Source organism: Buteo buteo, chromosome 17 (genome assembly GCF_964188355.1).
Source record: "Buteo buteo chromosome 17, bButBut1.hap1.1, whole genome shotgun sequence".
Classification (NCBI taxonomy): Eukaryota; Metazoa; Chordata; class Aves; order Accipitriformes; family Accipitridae; genus Buteo; species Buteo buteo.
Window position 1 is genome coordinate 1,841,816 of NC_134187.1, and position 15,165 is coordinate 1,856,980.

General features: G+C 47.6%; 1 protein-coding gene across 4 annotated transcripts in view; it reads right to left on the reverse strand.

Annotated features, from left to right (window-relative positions):
• The window catches only part of NCOA1 (nuclear receptor coactivator 1), a 184,527-nt gene extending 182,193 nt beyond the window's left edge, over positions 1–2,334 (reverse strand). For 3 of the 4 annotated variants that reach the window (XM_075048885.1, XM_075048889.1, XM_075048888.1), the window contains exon 1: positions 1,957–2,334. The gene's annotated coding sequence lies outside the window, so the exon portion shown is untranslated. The remainder of the gene's footprint in view (positions 1–1,956) is intronic. The other variant, XM_075048887.1, reaches the window with a different exon arrangement.
• Between the last annotated feature and the right edge of the window lie 12,831 nt (positions 2,335–15,165).

A 15,165-nucleotide genomic window follows, 5' to 3' on the forward strand; every position in this document is an offset into this window, starting at 1 on the left:
CTCTGCAAGAGGCCTAGGTATACAGCTACAGATGTACCACATACTATGTATACTTCCATATGTAACATGTATTTTTTACTTTCTCTAGTACAAGCAAGCTGATGGCTGCAGCATAAAGAGTTCAGAACACATACACATTTGCTGAAATATTCTGCAAGCAGAAGATTACAACCTCTAAACCACAACGGGACAGTGCGTTTCCAGGAAAGTAAATCAAGCATCTTTTTTGTTCATATAAATTTACCATCTTGCTACTAGAACTCACCAGGTATATTACTCTTTACATATATATACACACACACACACACACGCAAAGTTTACACACACATATATATGTATATCCTGCTAGCCCACGCAAACCCGGGTTTTTTGGTTTTGGTTTTTTTTTCGGTCTAAACCAACAACACGAAGAATACAAGCCATGAGACAGGGTGAAGAACATACAAGCACCACCCACACAAGTCCAATTTCCAGTTTTAATATACTTTGCTGTGTCACTCTTTTTTGGCTATGCCATACTTGGGTAGTGAAAATTTGATATCTCCTGTACGCTGATTAAGCTTCCAGTGGAAGCAAGCAGCAGCCCTGGACGGCACTCCACACCTTTCCACCTTTGCAAACGCACCCTTTCGGGTGGAAAAAAAAAAAAAAAATAACCGGGAGATCGTCACCCAAGGCGCACGACCCAGTTCTCAGCCACTGAAAGGTCAAAACGCACCTAGGAAACTGGAGGACTTGAGCGTGTCTAGCAACCTACATCGAAAGGAAACAGCCTTTCCGTAACAGATTTTTCTACCGCTAAATGTCATATTCCAGCGGCTAAAGCCCCCCCCGCTGCACAAACCGGGGCTACCGCTCGCATACGCACCGCCAGGTATTTGGGATTACTTGCAATCTGCTGCTGGTCCATGTCTCCAAGAGAGAAACGAAGCAAATTTAGGGCAAGCACTCTGCTAGGAGCGAGGAGGCAGACGCCAGCTTCGCCACCAGCCTCCTGCAGAGCCCCCCCAAAGCCGGCAGCCCAGGCACCCCCTCTGAGGAGCCCGCTTCCCCACACAAACCCCCTGACAACCCACCCCTTCCCCGCTCCGGTGACCCCAAATCCCAGCCGGTACCTGACGGCCACCTCCGGTTCTCCCTGACCGACCGCCTCAGCGCTGAACTTAACTCGCCTCTGCTGACACCCAGAACCGCCCCGCCGGGGTTGGGGGCTGGTTTTGGGGGACACAGACAGACACAGACACACAATGTCACAGGCAGACAAAGAGCTGTCACCTAAAACGCCACCAAAAGGAGCGTCCTCCCTGGCCGAGGGGGGGGTGGGGGTGTCCTCGGGCCCCCGCAGGCCCGTCTGCCTCCCCTCAGCCATCTTCCAGCCGGGAAGGGGCTGGGGTGGGGGTGAGGAGGAAAACTGCTTTTTCACTTTTTTAATCAACTTTAAATTAATAATAATAAAGGGAGGGGGGAGGGAATATTGAGGAAAGGGAGGGCTGGGATTTAACCGCCCGAGGCAGGAGGGGCTCCGCCGCGCAGGGTTCGTCCCCCCCCGGGGCGGCTCTCCTCAGCCCCCCGCGGGGGAAGGAGGGCGGGAGAGAGGCAGGCGGGCGGGCGGGGAGGCCGCGGCGCCCCTCCGCGCTCCGCCCGCCGCCATAGCAGCCCGGGGCGGGCAGGCAGGGAGGGAGGGAAGGGGGGGGGGGGCCGGGTCGGTCCGTCCCCCGTCGTCGTCGTCCCCCCCTCGCCGTGACAGCTGCACCTCCCCGCAGACCGGGGGACTGCGGCGGGGGCCGGGCAGACACACCCCCGCCCTGCGCGGCGGGGGCAGCCCCGGCCTGCCTGCTGCCTCCCCCCCGTTCCCCGTCCCCACACCGCGCCCGCCCGCCCGCCTGCCCTCCTTCCCTCCCTCCTTCCCTCCCTCCCGCCCCGCCGCCAGCTGCGGCGCGGCCGGGCGCCACTCACCTGCCGCCGCTGCCTGGGTGACAGCCGCCTCCCCCCGCCGGGGCTGAGGCCGCGGAGCTTCCACGGGCAAACGCGACAGCGACTCCCCCGGCCAGGCGGCGGGGGCGGCCCCGGGGGGGGGGGGGGTAGTGGCGGTGGTGGTGGTGGGGTGTTGGTGTGCTGCCGGCTCGCAGCAGCCCCCGCCGCGATCGCGGTGACCGGAGCGGTGGCGGCGGTGGTGGCGGCGGGCGCTGCTGGGGGCCCCGGTTCCCGCTACGGGGCTCCCGGGCACCCGGGGCCCCTTGCCTGGGCGGCGCGGCGCGGCTGCGGGGCTCCGGCTTCGCTCGCCGCTCTCCCTCCCGGCGGGACGGGGCGGAGCTGGGTACAGAGAACGAGGGGGGCGGTGTCGGAGGAGGCCGCCGCGGCCCGGCCCGCATCCCTCCTCCTCCTCCTCCTCCTCCTCCTCCAGTCAGTCGCTGCTGGCCGCCATCTTCCTTCTCCCCCCGCGGACCCGACCCGGGCGGAGGCGTTGGGGAAGCCGCGGTCCCTCCGCCGCCACCCCGCCCCGGGAAGGGGGCAGGGGGAGGCGGGCGCCATCTTGTTGGCACAGCGGGTGCCCGGGGCGGGGGGGCCTGCCCGTCGGCGGCCGGGCCGGGGCGGAGAGGGGACGGAACGACCCTGCCTCGGCGACCCGGGATCCCCTCTGCTACCGGCATCACCCGTGTCCCCACAGTGGCCTCGGCCTCGGGTCTGCCCTCCTCACCCCTCGCCCAGGCTGAGGCACGGCTGCCCCGCCAACCTCAAACCCGGGCCCCGGCGCCACCGGCCTGACCCGTCCCTCAGGGTGAAGAGGCCTTCGTCGGACTCGGGGGGGGGGGGTTCTCCTCATCCCTCTCACCCACCAGGAGCTGCTGTCACCGAGCCGAGGCATCCTGTGCTAGAAGTTAACCTGTCGGGTTTTGTTTCCCGGTCGCCTTCCCCAACGAGGCTTCAAGGAAGACTTAAAAGGCCTGCGTGGTGCGTTAGCGTTGGTCTCCATCCAGGCGTCAAAAGGGCTGAGGCGTGCCTCGGATCAGCCGGGAACACCACAATGAAGTTCAGTTAGCGGTATGGGGCAATAGATGGTCCCACGCAGACCTCGACCCACTGTTTGGTCTCCTCGCTGCCACTTTCAGCTATTTCCACGCAAAGCTGCCACACACGGAACAGTCACCATTGCTCTGTCAACTATTTTATCACGTTCTGGCTGTATCTGGTTACATTATTCATCCTCTCTGTGGAACTGCGAAATCCCTGAACACCTCATGTGTCATGAGGCAAAACAACTCCGTGGGTTGCATAGTTAAAATAAACCAGAGCTTCAGGTGGCTCGTTTTCCTCCATGGGGGCTCTTTATTCCTCAGGGGCTGGAGAGTGCCTGTGTTACAACAAAACAAATTGGCCTTAAAAGGCCCAGTCAAACACACAACATCGCAAATCCGCCCGGTGTGGTCACCCACATTGTTATCTGATCGGGATTTTTGCCATCCACAGAAACCTGTGCCTTTCTTGGGGTCCACACAGTTATCTCTGAGGTTCCCTGCTTCCTAGAAAAAGCCCCTGCGAGCTGTATTTCCTAACTGCCTCCTTATCTCTGGAGCACCTGGGAATGAGATGGGCAGGATGAGCCTGAGTTAACCCTTCAGCAGGTAAAAGGCCAGGGGATATGGATTGCAGGCTTATTAGTTGTTTTCTGTCATTTGGGGATCAATAAGACACTTCCTGGGCTATTTTATTTTCATTCCAACCTGGTTAACTGTAGGTGCATTTGTATAAAAAACACTCTATGTTTTGTCAATCTTCAAGTAGACAAATAGTTAGCAAACTTTTTTTTAGAAGAATTTCAGGCCTGTGCATGTGAATGAAAGCATCAAAATGACCAGGGAAGCTGTGGAGAAATAAGGAGAGAGGAGAGCAGTGACCTGAGATCGAGCACCCACCACAAATCCTCTGCTGCAAAACTCACAGTGTCCACGAGGTAACGAAGGAATGCTTCTGATTCTCCTTTAATTGCATTCTTGGTAGGGGCTGAGGCAACATTAACAGCCGCTGCATGCTGCTGCATGACCCTTCATTGCAACACATCTAGGTGGAAGTGCTAATAGATTCCTTCTGGTCCTGTTCACTTCATGACAGCAGCTAGGGAAGGAAGCTGTGCAAAATTCCCCGAGTCTTCCTGAGCTGCCAGCTCTCCACTGCCTCTGCAGGCTATGCCCACTTTGGTTTTATTCAGGCAGAAAATGCTCAGCCTTCACGACTAATACAGAGCTTGGTGTTAGAGTATTTCCCCTCCATGAATTCCTCACGAGCAAGTAATATATTAGCTAATCTCAGGCAGTAGGGACATTGTAATTTTTCAGTGATATTAGCACTGAGAAGTATAAAACCATTTTTATTACTTTAATCTGCAAGTTAATTTTTAAATGGAATGCAGGTATAAACAATGCCATTTTTAAGTACATTACAGAGCTGTCAGGCTTTGACAATTTAAATGAATGAGACTTCAAAATGTATTATGGAAAAGATTAAATGTCTCATTGAAATACACATGAAATAAAAATGAAATCCATCAGCAAAATGAAATTATTTCAAAACTTCCTAGAATTAAATCCAAAACAAAGGCCTCTCCCACCAGGTAAGTGATACTTTAAAGTGAGGCTTTATCTGAGAGCAGCTTTAAATTCCAACTGACTTCAAATGACAAATAATTTACTCTTGTTAGATCTTTCTAGCCTGAGCACTTTGTAAAACAAGATGATTTTATTATCTTCATTTTACATGTACAAAGCAGTGTTTAAGAGGTTTAAGTGGGGGTCAAGCAACAAGTGAGAGATGGAATCACCAACCAAAACAGCGTCAAGGTCTTCTGGTTGTCCTGTTTCCTGCCACAAGCCCTCTGTGTGACGCTGTCTTTTGTAGCCCATTTTTCTGTACAACTTACTTGGGCTAAAGGCCATTTTCAGGCTTTACTTCAGTTTATGAAGCAGCCTGTTTTAAGAGTTTCTTATAAGCCACAAGTAGCCACAGTACAGTCATTAATCTAAGAAGGCAAAATTAAAAGTATGGAGTTCTTTAAAGCTTCTTGGCAAAACTCAGCATTTTAATTAGTAATAAATGATTTCTTTGATGATAGTATTGCTCCACTTAGTACGCATGTGGTTCTTTAGAGCTCCACCTAACTTCTGAATATGGGCTTGACTCTGTTTCCTCCTGAGCCCTTGAGGAGTGCTGAGCTCCTCCATTACTAGTGACTTACTTATCCCCTAAAAATGTCATAGAAATGTTAAGATTGGTCTAAATGGGGGGTTGAATACGAATGCCGGGTGTGGGAGAACCAGGAGGAACTAATGGCAGCAGAAGAGTATGAGAATGTCATTTGATGATGGCATGCAGACTAGCAGGTCACCAGGATTGCAGCACGCGTCTACCTGCATGGACCCTGTCTACCTGTGGGCAGCCCAAGGACTCGGAGGAGGAAGGTCTCTCCAGAGGGTGAAGCATCACTATCAGCTCCTACAACTGCTAAAAGCCATGTATTGGGTCTGCATGGCAAGGTTTTGGTAGCGGGGGGGCTACAGAAGTGGCTTCTGTGAGAAGATGCCAGAAGCTTCCCCCATGTCTGACAGAGTCAATGCCAGCCAGCTCCAAGATAGACCCGCCGCTGGCCAAGGCGGAGCCTGTCAGTGACAGTGGTAGCACCTCTGGGAGAACAGATTTAAGAAGGGGAAAAAAAGTTGCTGTGGAATAGAAACTGCAGCCAGAGAGGAGTGAGAACATGTGAGAGAAACAGCCCTGCAGACCCGCAGGTCAGTGCAGAAGGAGGGGAGGAGATGCTCCAGGCGCCGGAGCAGAGATTCTCCTGCAGCCCGTGGGGAAGACCATGGTGAGGCAGGCTGTCCCCCAGCAGCCCAGGGAGGTCCACGGTGGAGCAGATCTCCACCTGCAGCCCAGGGAGGACCCCACGCCGGAGCAGGGTGATGCCTGAAGGAGGCTGTGACCTCGTGGGAAGTCCGCGCTGGAGCAGGCTCCTGGCAGAATCTGCGGACCCGTGCAGAGAGGAGCCCACACTGGAGCAGGTTTTCTGGCAGGACTTGTGACCCCATGGGGGACCCACACTGGAGCAGTCTGTGCCTGAAGGACTGCAGCCCGTGGAAGGGACCCACGCTGGAGCAGTTCGTAGGAAGGACCCACACTGGAGAAGTTTGTGGAAGACTGTCTCCCATGGGAGGGACCCCACACCAGAGCAGGGGAAGAGTGAAGAGTCCTTCCCCTGAGGAAGAAGGAGCAGCAGAGACAACGTGTGATGAACTGACCGCAACCCCCATTCCCCGTCCCCCTGTGCTGCTGAGGGGAAGGAGGTGGAGAAAATTGGGAGTGGAGTTGTGCCCAGGAGAAGGGAGGGGTGGGGAGAAGGTGTTTTAAGATTTGGTTTTATTTCTTATTATCCTGCTCTGATATGATTGGTAATAAATTAATTTTTCCCCAAGTCAAGTCTGTTTTGCCCACGATGGTAATTAGTGAGTGATCTCTCCCTGTCCATATCTCGACCCACAAGCCTTTTGCTATATTTTCTCTCCCCTGTCCAGCTGAGGAGGGGAGTGATAGTGCGGCTTTGGTCGGCACCTGGTGTCCAGCCAGGGTCAACCCACGACAAGCCAGCACGTGGAATAATTGTGACCTGAGGACGAACATCCTTTGTCCTCCAGCTGATCCTGAGATGAGACAGAGCAATGGACACAAGCACTTTGGCACCTGAAGGTACTACATGGACACTACGTGGTGCTTCGGAGCATGCATGAGAATATGATTGTTTTAATTTTTTTCCCACCTCCTCAGGTCTCAGGTGCAGGTGGGCTACGTTGTCGCTGCAGCGTTGTGCCATCATTTCCTGTGTGACAGTCTTTTTGCTAGTGTTCAAGACCACCAAAAGATGCAAAGGTTTGGGTTTTTAATGCAGCAGAGGGTGCATTTCACTAAAAAAAAAAAGCTCCGAGCCAAGAGCAGGACACTTTTAACACACTGATTTAACACCTTTTCCAAACCTCTTACTTTTACAACTTTGCAAACACCCTTTAGCCGAAATTAATACACAACCCCATTAAGGTTAACGAGTTGTTTCGCATTCAGACACCCACTTAGCCCACGCTGGTTCTTGCAAGCACCTTGGCCTAGCTGCAGTCTGCAGGGCTCAGATGAGAGCGCGGCACTCCTGGGAGGAAATCCTTCCCCAGGATGGTTGTTGGAGCCAGCGCCTGCTCCCAGCACCACTCGGGGAAGCCTTAATGAAAAGCAGCTCATCAGCAGTTACGTAACCTAATGATAATCCGGCTCAGGCCGGGCAATACTTAAAGCCACAGCGTCTCTCTGCCGTGACCTATTTTATGCTCGATGCAAGGGCAAAAGTATGTGGTTTGTAACTTTGCTGGGTCTTTTACGGCGGAGTTATTGCCTGTCAGTAGAAAAGCCTCCTGTGCACGTTTCTTCTGCTTTCCTGGCTGCAAAGCAACCGCTTCGGATTCGTCACTGGCTTTTTGCGGTATCAGCTCCAAGCACAGGCACAACAGAGAGCAAATTGTAAACAATTAAAAGGAAAACAGTTAATGTCCTGCAGGAAATGCGGCATACTTTAATTTCAGCTTCAGAAGTTGCAGAGGGTCCAGGGGTATGTTGCAAACACTTCTAATGCCATGTTGAAACACACAGAAAGCTTTTGTGCTTTTATTAGATCTCTGAGAACAAATATGTATGCTTCCACGTTCCAGGGTCATATTTACATTTGACTTAAGAAATTCATTAAGATGGCACTGGCATAACTCAAACTTGTACGACTGACCAGCCCCCTGTAATAATTTTTTTACCTCTCAATCTGCAGAAGTATCAACAAGAGATTAAACACAGAGATGTTGATTCAGATCTCAGCATTTAATCTGACCACAGATGGTGTCAAAAGAGGGACAGCCATACAAAATAGCAACAGATTTTTTTCCTAAACAATCGCTTTTTTGTTTAATAAAGATAGAGGACGAGTGGCCAAATTTAAAATACAGAGGAAATCTCAGTTTCCTACAGTTCCTCTCCTAGAGAGCATTGAAGCATTATTAATGGGCTGATTTCTGTTAATGATTAATAATGTGTTTATATTTATGTACTTAACTAAAGTTATTAGTGTTACTATTAATAATTCCTATCTTTCATAGGATAAATACTCCATTCCTTATAATGCTGGACGAGTTAATGACACAGCTGGTTGCAAATAGGAGGTTGTAGTGTTATGCGAACTAAGAAATACTGCCTGTTACACGTAGGTTTACTCATTTTGGACAACACTTATGTTTACACAGAACCCTGTTGTTTTCAAGTCGGTGATATCAAAGCTTTGCACTTACTGCCACAAAGAATACCAGGCTTTGCAAAAATATACTACCATGCATGGTACTTAGTGCTGATGGATTGCTAGAGCAGACCATGTGGATCTGCTGATCTCTTATGGGTTGAAAAAGTTGCTCAAGCTAATTCAGAGCATTTTTTAAAAGCTGATTTTTAATGCCCAACATTAGACAGCTTAAGGTCGGAAATTAAATGACTTTTTAAAAGATTTACAAAACTTCATGTTGGTAGAAATATTTCAAGACATTTGAAAGGAATAATAATATTAATAATAATAATTTTAAAAATTGTCGTGATTGTGTTTGTTGGCTTTTGAAACGTCTTCCTGTGGAGCCTGCAACCAAAACACTGCTGCATTGTACTAGCATTTAAGAAACAGAAAGTGGACCCAAATGTAGATTATTAAAATAGTGTGGCTGATTATAAAGTCTGAAGGGAAATCATGTCACCTCATTTCCGTATCTCATCTGAGCAAAAAGCTAAATAAAAGGGGATGGGGAAATAACACTTTTTCGGTTTTAGTCATTTCAAGTATTACTAATCACAGAAGTAAAATATATTTTTAAATGCATTTAAATATGCCTCAGAGCCTTTTAAAGTGGACTCATCAGATGCGAAGGAGTTGGTTCTAGATGATTAAGGGTTAAGGGGTAAGGGTTAAACAGCTCCTGTCAGCCAGGTGAAGGTACCAAGCCCTTGCACAGGTCAGCTGTGCTGGGTCAGATCACCTCGGTATCAGTGCCTGTGTTTGTGATTCAACCCTGCTTTCAATGTGCTTGGCTAATTGGATAATACTGAATATAGAAGAAAAGAGTATTTTCTCATTCTTTCCTGATGGTATTTTTTTGTTGTTGGCTTTTAGGTGGCCTGCATAAAAAAGAATTGATTGTTTCAGTCTGTTGGTAAGTGGAAGGATAACTCCCGTCGGAGTTGGTATAACTTGTCCTTTTTTGGCAATCACGCCAGAGAGACCAAGTGCTGAACAGGGAATAAAGCAGAGCTATTCTCTAACCCCGTAGAGATGATCCCACTGAGAACCCCCTCGATTTACTCATCTGCACTTAAAGACTGTCAGTTTTATTCAGATATCTATTCAGTCTGTGAAATACTTTTCCTTAACCTACTTTTAATGCCTTTGAAGTATCATCTGCTTCACTAGTTTGAAGAGCACTAAAGCCCTCATGCAGCCAATAGGCACTTAAGTGCTTACGTTTAAACCCATGAGTAGCTCCATGAGGCACACAAGACCTGCCGCCGTTAGACAGACCTGTCAGTCCGTCTACTTCACTCCGTTGTTTCTAACAGCACGCAACACCAGATTCCCGCTCCTACGCCTCGCCTCCATCTCCCCCCACTCAATGTGTTAGGAAGAGGGAAGAGGGCTGATGCTACCACAGCAAATTCCCCACTAAACTGCTGATCTTGAATCATCGTGGGTACCACCACCACCCCTTCCACCACCAGTGCTCCCACCACCATGGCAATCACCACTTTCTGTTGCCTCTGTCCCTGTCGATAGAGGTTTAACACAAAATCTTTCCCGTTGCCTAACCGTTAGGAGGGGTACTGCACCCTGAAGCACGAGGTGGAAGAAAAAACATTTTTTCCAAAAAACTTTGTTGGCCTTCTCTACGAGGGTCCCGGGTATCTTGTTAACCTCAGAAATGCCTCAGCCTGCCTGGGGTCTGCTAAGCTCCTGCCCTCCATGAAATCCTCTGCAGTTAATTAGGTCCTTAGCTGTACCAGAGACCCCTGCAGAGGCAGATGCGTTAACCTGGATAACAGATGCACCAGAAGTGATTAGAAATGCAGGAGAAAACAGGGGAAGCAGTCAAGGAGAGAAGAAAGAGGTAATGGTGGTGCTTCGGGAGTACAAAATGCAGGATAAATGGGAAGCAGTGTTTGTAGTTAAAGGGGATGAGCTCTTTGTCATTTCAAATCAACAAAGTACAAAGGGAGGATGGGTACCCTTGTCACAACCTGAAATTCATAGATCATGAACAAAATGTTCTCCATCTTGTCCTCCACAGGTAGCGCAGAACAAGAACGAGGAGCCATTGAATATTAAATGTTGGCTTTCTCTGCTTTAATTGTTTTTCTTTCACCATTTGTGTATAGTTAATAACTTTTTGATCAACTGCTGTAGCTGAAGTCAAAAGCAAGAAAGGAACTGGAGCAGAGCAAGGGCAGGGAAAATTTGAAAGCAATTCTAACATCAAACATGGGCAACTGTTTCTGTTGGTGAAGGTGCCTCCTCCTACTGGTAATTCTAACCCCTTCCACTGCTTTGAAGGTGACAAAGTTGTTGCAATGGATCACTAACATTGTTAACACTTCAGGGTGCTGCAGTTTCTGAGTTTCTGGAAGGTACAATGTTAAAGGTTAAAGGTTTCTGGAAGGTACAAGGTTAAAAATGGTAATAACCTAACTTGGAGAGGTTATCCTTATTCCAACTGGTTGAAATATTAGTGTAAATGAGAGGAATTATATTGGAACTTGGACATCTAAGTGACCTGAGATATGTGAATGGAGAATACCACGACCTAAGGTTAAACTGAGTGTAAAATCCCAGAATACAGTGGTAACTGAAACCAGGAATGAGGCATGTTTAGATCATGGCTTTCTCCTTTTGAAATCAGGGATCCTTCCTGAGAAAAAGAAACCCGGAGGTTTAGTAATACAAGACTTCCCCTCAGTGGCAACAAGGCAGCAGGGTGCCCTGCTGTTGGATCACAAAAAATATTTAGATTTTTTTCGATGGCAAAGTCCAGCAAAAATGTGGCTCCTAAGTAAAGGAAATTTACAGCATGAACTCACAACTGGTTTGGGTGTAATGGTATACAATGTTGTGAGAGGCCTAAGTGATACTGTTTTATGAGCTGAAAGTTTTTAACTCCTTCCGTATAGAAACTCTAACCAAGAACTGCCTAAATTAGGAGGTACCACACATCATGTTCAGTGAGAGCAAGTGTCAAATTTAGGAATCAAATGAAAATTTAATGAAGTCATATTGGGATCATAAAATATGAACCAAAAGCAAAAGAAATTTGTATTTTTTTTACAATAAAAAGGATTAAAACTGGAGAATATTTTTAGCATTACTATAGCTTGTTCCTAAATGCAACTGTTTGCTGTTGAGACTACTGATAGCTCAGTAGGATCTCTCAGCAATGGCCTCTTACCACAGAAATACCTATCACCATAAACATATATTATGTAAAAACTGATGTCCAGGTTGATTTAAGTTCCAATCCCGGAAATGAAATGGGACCACATTATTAAGGGATGTGAGCTAAGGTATTACGCATACAAAAATAATGACTGCCAGAAAATGTATGTCTGGGCAAACTGCACTCACATTACCCCAAATGATTTATCAGTCACTATGGCTGGTCAATATTAAAGCTCAATAGTTTGGGAACGGTGTAGTGACAGATTTAGAAATACACTGTGAAAATGGAATTAAATAGGTCCTACTAAATACGGTCTGAAAGATCTTGTGCTCCTGCTGAGGGAATAACTACTTGTGTGTGGCACCAACTAGTAGTTAATGATTCTCAGATACGTGACACAGGAGATGAGAGCTCTGTTTATGTTGTTTCTCTGTATCCCCTTTGGTGGGGGTCACATCAAATAGCTGACACACACCACACGCCACCACCACCACCCCCACGCAGTGAAATGTGTGTGTAATGTCTCTAATGCAGATAAAGAGGTAAAACACATGTAGCATTCACCCTCTGGTACAGCCAAGACCATCTAGTATGGGATCCCTTGAGTAAACTTACTACTGAGTTGCAACAAATAGAGTGGGGAGCTAAAGCGTTAGCAAACTAACAGTCAGCAAGAAATCTTTCTATGAAGTTAGTTTAAGAGTTGGTCACCCAAAGCCATAGCTGCACTGCAGTTAGCTCAGCATCCTGTAATTGTCCTAGTTGGGCCTAAATGTCAGCTTTTGTTCTCGTCTCGTAACAAAATAGCATCAGTTTGCCCTCGCGTACTATTTAATATTGTTAGGGGGATCATGCTTATTGCTGTGGGCAGCTCTGAATCCCCTCCAGTCCAGCAATACCCCATTTGAGACATGCAGCTGTGAATTTCCACAAAGATGCTATATATGATTCCTCTATGTACCATCTTTTGTGTAACTGAAGAATTTGCTTGCTTGTTTTCTACCAAATTGCTTACTGAGCAGAGCTCTTCACAGAGCTGTCTACAATGATGTGCTTGTCCTTTTCCTCAAAGATGTAGCTGAAGAGTAGTTTTTCTCCCAGTGCATATCCCATTGCAGTTCTCACCAACGTTACCTGCCACCATGTTGTGGCTGATTTGATTTGCATCGATTCCTTTGAAAAACACCTGTGTTTTCTCTAGACACTGCTGAACCGAGCCTCACCTGCAAATCCTATCTTTACTGCACCTCTCCCAATCAGGCTTTTAATAAATGCATTAAAATCTAGACGCACTGCAGAATCCTAAGTAGCAGTAATGTTAGCCTTGTAGTCAAGATGAAAAAAACCTTTTATTTCTACTCTTTGTTTCTAGTGTCCTAATAGCTTTTTGATGCAGGACTCCAGCTCCCTGACTTTGGGAGAGCCAGCGCTGTGCTGCCATACAAGCGTGCAGGTGAGTTGTTGGGATACCAAGAAAAAGGGAAAGACAAGGAAACGTCAGTTCAGAAAGAGGAAAGAAGAGACCTTAGTGGTGCAGAAAGAAACCACGCCATGTCCATATTGAAGGGGAATGACTGCAACAGAGAGGAAGATGGAGAAATAAAGTCAGATTGGAAGAACCCTGGGAATAAGGAGAAAAAGTAGTAGGGAGAGGAGAAACTGGAGATCACGTCTTCATTTAAAAGCAGAAACTGTGTGATCTGGGGTAGTTGTGTATGCCTGGATCCATCCCGTCTCATTTTAGCACTCACTGCAGCACCCAGGCTTCCTAAGCAAGTTGCCCCATCCACCTTTAACACCCAGAGCCCCTGGGCAAGCTGCCCCCTTGGGATCCATCTTGGCTCTTCCCTGTGCAGCCAGGTCTCTAATTTCCACCCCACCACCAGGTGTCTTAACACCAGTGGACACAAATCCCTGCCTCAGTTCCTCTAAGCCGCACACCTCAGTCTGCAAAATGGTGGCAACAGAATTTCTCTTCCATAGGGGTGGTGTTGTAAGAATGGATTTGGAAATGATTGGGAGGCATTTGGGCACTCTGTCGGTAGAGACACGAAGGAGGACAGAGGCAAAAGAGAGTGGAGAAAAGAAATAGTGAGAAACGGGAAGAATTCATGGTCAGTAGGAAAAGAACTGCATCTCATGGAGAGCATTTTAAAGAAGCAGAGGGATGAAAACCAGTCTGAAGAAAACACATTAAATGAGGAAAAATGCAACAACAAAAAAGTGGAGAATAGGAAGAGAAAAAGAAGGAAAGCCCACAGGGACCATAAAGTGATTCTTTATTTTTATGGAGACTTTCCACTTCTTTATTCAATTTTTTGAATGCAAGTTTTATTAGTGGTTTTGGCTCTGCCCTTGCAAACAAATCAGGCAGCACTACCAACAGCAGACTGGGAGGAGGTGAGATGCTCTTGGAAGTTGCACATCATCTTCTTTCTCCTTCTGAAAAGCTGGCTGGGTTAACCCCACTGTTGGGAAGATCTGCCAAGAGGCCATGGATGCTGGTATTATAGTTGTTGATTGGCTTCTTAGAAAGCATAACCTTACTCTGTATAGGCCATTTTTGCAGGGTCTACCTTGCTGAAAAGACAGAGAAAATACTGTAGGCAAAGGTTGATGCACTTCCATTACTGATACAACATCTCTTCATGGGAAAATGCACGTTGATGTTACGTTGGCTACAAAGTTACAGTTGGACTCGATGATCTTAAAGCTCTTTTCCAATGTAAATGATTCTATAAATAGACTATAAAATAGCGTATAAAATACAGATTATAAAACCAGCACCATACAGTTGGAAGTATCCATATATCGAATGTTTCTTTGCCCCAAAGTTTTGTGCAACTGTTGAAAACATCTTGATAAACACGGTTTGGGGTAATTGGGGAAATTCTGGTGCTAGAGAGTTATGCCAGAGGATATTACCTAAACTAAAAGTACAGGGCTTGGGTCTTCAGGATTTTGCCATACCCATTTACACATGCGTTTATGCTGGGAGGGAGGGGAAGAGGTTCTTCATGCTTTGCTCAGCAAAGGAAGGCACAGGTTGTCCTGGGAGGGTCCTCATGGTATTTTCTTGCTGTGAAGGGCTGAGGAATATGCTCGCAGAAGCCAGGCAGGTTTTGCATTGGAAGAACAGAGCTGGGAGCTGGGGATGGGAATGGTGGACATGGCTACACTGCAGACGTGACTTGAAAGTCTGAGAAAGTCGCTGAACTTGCCTGTGTCTGTCTCCTCACTGATAGAACTGAGGCTAACAATACTTAGTGAAGTAGCAGATTACAAGGTTTAATTTGTATTTGCATAGTGTTTTAAGATCCTGGCATCAAAATGTTGCTCCTTAGCTCAGGGGAGAAACTTTTCTCTGTGTCAGGATTTCTCCCCGGCACGTCTCAGGTTCTTTTTTGTTGGTTTCTTGGTTTTTTTAACTCTACCTCCCTGTTCCCTTGGAGGTTTGATTTCTCATCTTTGTACTTGATCTTCTACATCAGAGAACTACTGCTGCTACAGCCATGCAGCGCTCTCTCTGCCCATGCAGATGACAAATTAATCTAACATTTCACGTCGGAGAAATACTTATTATTTCTTCCATCCCTTTTGTTCTCATAGTCACAGCACTTCTCGAATTGTG